We start from the raw sequence: 6,000 nt of genomic DNA on the forward strand, positions 1-6,000 counted from the left end.
CACAGCCCCTGATTCTTCCCCTTCATCATCCCCTCTAGCCCCTCTACTAGTCCCTGACCTGTATCTTCAACGGTTCAGACTCCATCCACTCTTTGTGGAGCTCGGTGGGATCTATGTCAAGTCCAAGTTCAATGTCTCCCTTTGGCAGTTTGCTGGGAGTACTATAAATACTTGTTGTCATAATTATTTCTGATTAGTATTTTTACACCTAATAAAGTCTCAAAGGGGGGCCGTTTACTTGGTCTAGGGGAGGGGCACCTTCCAGATGACTTGCCAGCAATTAAAGCAGCTTGTTAGTCGGAGGCCCAGGACGGCCGAGGACAGCTGGAGAGCTCTTCTTTGCAAGCAGCTCTGGTTAACATCAACGAGGAAAGCTCTTTGTAAACACATGAATAATTGATCATCCCGCGCTCACATAGCTACCGAGGATCTGAGCCCGTATGACTCATTTGAGAGCCATCCCTGTCGTCTGGATGCCATAACATTGGAGGAATGATGATCGTTTCTTGGAGATTCTTCTGTGGCCAGAGTTGCCAAGACCAAGGCTGTAATGGTTTGTTATGATGACCTTTGTTATTCCATTAGGCTCAATTGCTTTAAAAAATGATGTGTGCATACTTTCGGAACGTTTTTACCCTTTACGTTGACCTGACATCATAGTTTATATTACAGAATGTATTAATGACAGAGGAGTGTTTTCATGTCCCAAGGACAAATTTTAACAACCATAATCTGCCCTTAGTCATCATAAATATAAATGTATTGGTCAAACAGATCTCGTTAATGTGGCCAAGATAAATGCAAGCCTATATTTTAAGGCAGCTGAAGTCCTAGAGAATATATTTGGAGATTTTTGTGGGGCTAAGAGATCTTGTATAGTGCTATCAGAAGGCTGAGAAAATTAACATGTTTCCCCCTCTAGTTTGGCGTTGGACAGATATTAACGTCTTGGGGATGTCAAGTAAGATTGCTCACATAGTTTCTGGACACCGTTAATGCCTGGTGGGGTGAATCTTAGTTCTTAAAGCTGTATTCTCACTATGCTCTCAGGGCTTTTGAAAAGAAAGAAAATACAGATTTCAAGTCTCAACCATGTGTTGCTCAACTGTATTTCCCTGTATCACACTGTGTCTTCAAGTTTTAATTATATAAATCCTCCTGCCCCAACATCTTGTTCCCTGTGGGAGGAGGCCCTTTTCCACAGATGTGTGTCTGACGTTTTGCATATTCCAGTTGGCAATCTGTATGTTGGTAGATGATGTTCTGGGTGTGAGCTGTACGACGGGTCAAATACTTTTCGTCTTCGTTACACTACGTTCAGAAGTGTGGGCCTTTATTGGCAGTATCCACGTTTCAAACTTCTCAGGCAGAAAATAAATGCTTGTTTTAAGAAACCCTGTTTAATCATGTTTTTATTTTGAACCATAAAATTGTGTTTCAGGCAGTAATGTCTCACATGCTACTCTCTGAGCGAGCAGACTGTTTATAGGGGTGAGTTCATCTCTCCCAGATTCGGTAAACACGGTACTGTCATTAAACTCCATGTGGATTACAGTCACCTAGCAATGATTGATGAGCACTTCAGATAAAACCATTTACCCTTCTTCCCTTAGAGGAATCTTCTAAGAAGGATCTTCCCTTCTCAATCTGCTATAGCCTTTGGCAAAAGCACATATTGGGCTTTGGAAATGTGACTTTTTGCCTGAAACTTTTCTACAGGGGATTGGATTATTTTCTAAATTTATTGGTGCGAGGACAGTGCCATGATAATCTCCTGTGTGGTCTAAACTTTTTGGTCTTTTTGAAAAGTGAGGCACTTACCCCCATGTTCATAGCAGCACTATTCCCAATAGCCAAAAGGACAACCTAAATGTCCATTGACAGACAAATGGGTAAACAAATGTGCTATACCTGTACAATGGAATGTTATTCAGCCTTAAAAAGGAAAAAAAGTCTGACACATGCTACAGCATGGATGAACCTTAAGGACATTATGCTAAGTGAAATCAGCTAGTCACAAAAGGACAAATACCGTATGATTCTACGCATACGAGGTATCTAGTGTAGTCAAATTCATAGAAACAGAAAGAAGAATTGTGGTTGCCAGGGGCTGGGGGAGAGGGGATGGTAGTTATTGTTTAATGGGCGCAGGGTTTCAGTTTTGCAAGATGAAAAGAGTTCTGGAGATGGATGGTGGTGATGGCTGCACAACACGAAAATACTTAACACTACTGAACTGTACACTTAAAAATGGTTAAGAGGGTAAATTTTAAGTTATGCATATCTTACCACAATTTTAAAATAATAATAAAGAAGAAAAGAAAGTGAGGCACATGAAAGGCTTGGAGCTGAATTAATCCAAACTCTAAGACCCCTTCCTGGAAAGCCAGCCCAGGCTATAGCTGCTGACAGCACCTCAACCCCACCCAGGGCATCAAGAACTCTTCTTGCTGAGGCTAAAGAGAATAAGAAATTGAAATGGAATGTCTTTGAACTTGATCTTGATTGAGAGTGAGATAATTTAACTTCAGGCTTTCATTTCTTCTTTTCACTTCTTTGGATCTTGTAAGGGGGTTAAAGTTTGGACCTGGGACTCCCTGGTAATTTGATCCTGAGAAGGTTAAGTTCAAGTGTAGAACATCGTATTGTTGGCATTTCATTTTGGGGGTACTTTTATGATATCATAAATTATGATATCATGATTTTACTGCCTAACCTCTGATAGGCTATGTTGGTCAATGTAGCTTGAAATAACTTGAGATGGAAAATTGAAGAGAAACTACCTTTTTTCTTCTTGACTATAGAAAGGCCTTGAAAAACAATGTATCTCACTGACCCAACTTGGAAACTCATAGGAGAAAAATGCACACTGCCTGCCCAGGAAGATCTATAGTGGAGCAGTGGCTGGTTTGGGGGTGGAGGGTGATTCCCTCTCTGAAGATGTGGTACCCCTTCTGGTTGACCATAGGCATAATGATTGAGCACAATGGGTTCAAAGTACAAAAAGTTGAGTAATTTGGGGGCAGAGATCGTAACTTCCCTCAGGCTGCTTGAGTATTATAATCGCACTTATCCCCAACGCATCCAACGAAGGGGCATTAGTTAGTCTTGGCCCCTTCCCACTTCCTCTCATTCTCCTTCTCAGGAGAGAAATGCTTGGTAAACTTGGGAGTAGCAGTTGAGTTCTGCTGTTTCTCCTCCCCCTTCCTTCCTGGAATCTGCCTGCCTTCAAGCTGCTGGAACTCAAGTCTCCTTGGTTCAAGTGGTGAGCTTGGCAGAAAAACCCTGTCCTAGTCGGGAGAGACCCGTAACTGCCCAGTGCTGTCTGAGGCTTGGTGGATAAATTTTAAACTGAGAGAAAAAAAAAAAAAGAAGAAATTCCATTGCCTCTATATTCCTAAACCACACCCTCCAGCCTAGCCTTTATCAGTAATAAAACAGATAATTTGACCTCAAAAAAAAAAAAATAGGACGTTTCATCTGAAACTATGCCCACACTCTTAATTGTGCTGTGCCTTTGTCAGGTGCCATGAAGTCTGCAGAGAGAGTTCATCCACTGCACACTATTTAATCCTCCTGACAATCCAGTGAGGTGGATGGATGGGAAAGCCTTTTGTAAGCTGTTTCAGTATTGTAATCACACTTGCCCCTAGTTGCATAACTCAGTGTCAGGGAGGTTTGAAAAGGTTAAGTAACTTGCCCACGTTATAGGTGATGGGCTAGAACAGAACTCAAGCCTTTTGATTTCTGGCAACGTGCTGCTAAAAATCTGTTAGCAAGAATTCATTCAAAGAGCGGTAGTATCTTCAACTGGAACCTGATTTAATCCTACAGTCTCGTTTTGATGTATTTGCTTATGACTTAATGAAGGGAACTTTAAGACCGGTGTGTGTGGGCTGCAGTGTGTATGTGAATCACCTAAGAATTTTGCTCAGAGTGACTATTCCTGTATCTGACCCCCTGATATCCCAACGTGGCAGGTCTGTGGTGGGACCTAGGAATCCTCAGTTTTATAAGGGCCCCAGACTCTTCTAAACTCTTAACTGATTCCCTGCAGACTAAGTTCTCACTGACACCTTTTCACCCTGCCTTAACATTGGCATTCTCTTTAATGCTGTGTAAAGAAATACTGGAGGGACAAATCCTGGCTTTCTTTGAGAGATGGAACTCACTAGAATGCATTGAGGTTTAACATGACGCGCCCATGTTGGGCGACGTGCTCATGCTAATCCAAACACGCATCCCCCACCACTCAGAGGACCACAGAGCACCCACATCTGGATGCAACGGAGGACACCTGTGCCCTGAAAGAGAGCCGAGCCCTGAAGACACAAGCTGGCTGGACCTTCGCACAGCTGGTTAACTCTCCACGTCAGTAACTAATCCTGAATTAATTAGGCAGGAACGGGCAAGGCTTGGGGCAGAACAATTGTGTACAGACGTGTGACAAATGCCTGTATGGGAATGTATGCATGGGGGAATAATAAGAAAGTATGCTTTGTCAGAATATTTGCTTCTTTTAAAAATCAATTTGTGCCTTTTAATGAATCAACGAGTAAGAAGGAAGCCCAAAATACAGCATTAACAGCGCAAAGAACATGGGAGTCAATGGTATGGTTTTTGTGTCTGTCTGTTTGCTTTGTGTTTATTTTGTTTTCATTTGCGAGACAAGGTAAGGATTGGGAATGCTGGTGAGTGATTGCCACATTCTCTAAAAGCTCTGGGAGATTCTGTCTGTCGACTGGTTTTCCTCTCTTTCTACCTCCCAGCCAATATTCAGAGGAAACTCTTTTCATGTGAACTGGAAAAGAGGAATTTCAAGCTTCATTGAGAGTTTGAAAACCTTAAATCCTTCTTGAAAATAACCTGCCTCTCAGGAATCTTTGGTCCCCAAAATTAGAAACCTTCTTTCTTTGGCTGTGGAATGGCTGCATTACTAACTATGATTATAGAGTCTCTGAATGGAAGGATGTAATAAATCTGAAAGTATTTGTTCTGGTTTGTGACTAAGCAAAACTGTATAATATTAAATCAGATGTTGCTATAAACATATGAAATGGCACTTTTTTTTTTCCAGCTTGGGGCATTGTGGCATGAAGCTGCTGGGAATCTAAAAAGAAATGTTTTTACATTCTTGGATACTGAGTTAGGTTTCTGCTAGGCTTTCTTCTTTCTGAGCATGAATGCTAAATAAAAGTGTTTCCGTTTAGATCCCTGTGTTTTCCCAGAGAGTTAGCAAGGCTGAGTAGAGGTGATCTTACTCTTTTCAGACTGTTCTATGGGGTGGAACGGAAGACCTGGGCTCTGTGTGTGTGTATGTGTGTATGTGTCTGTGTGTCTGTGTGTGTCTGTTAGGTGGAAGGGACGAACGACATCCTAGTACCCTGGCATGTTTGGGTTGGAAGGAATCTTAGACACAAGCTAGTTCACAAACCTCCTCAAGACTGGGGAAAGCTGCGTTGTTGCCTCTGGTAAATGGTCATACTGGCCTTCAGTTTCCACTTCAAAGTGATGGTAACATCGCTGTATGGGGCACAAAACGATGAGAAAAAACTACAAAGAAGTCATGACATATGGAGTGTCAAAAAGTGATTATAGTTTTGCTTGTGCTGGTGCTTAGGGGTAATTTTTCTTTCCACAGTTTCCAAGTATATTATTTTTCATAATGAAGAAAATAAATTTGTATTAAAAACAAAACTGTAGCCTCAAAACGTTTCAGTATTTAATAACCACCCTTAAAAAGATGACTTGGCATATTGATAGCATTCTACAAATTGTTTAGAGCCGCACCACCTAACACAGTAACCATTAGCCACGTGGGGCTTCTGAAATGTGGCTGGTCCAGTGGGGATGTATGGTATGTGAGAGATACACACCTGATTTCAAAGACTTAGTGCAAATGAAAGAGTGCAAGATAGCTCAGCAATCATTTTTATAATGATGATGTGATGAAATGATAACAGTTTGGAAATATTGGATTAAAGAAGTTATTTTAAAAAA

The sequence above is a fragment of the Delphinapterus leucas genome, chromosome 1 (assembly GCF_059928025.1).
Source record: "Delphinapterus leucas isolate spDelLeu-1000000601 "Yukka" chromosome 1, BTC_Dleu_Yukka2, whole genome shotgun sequence".
NCBI classification, from domain to species: Eukaryota; Metazoa; Chordata; class Mammalia; order Artiodactyla; family Monodontidae; genus Delphinapterus; species Delphinapterus leucas.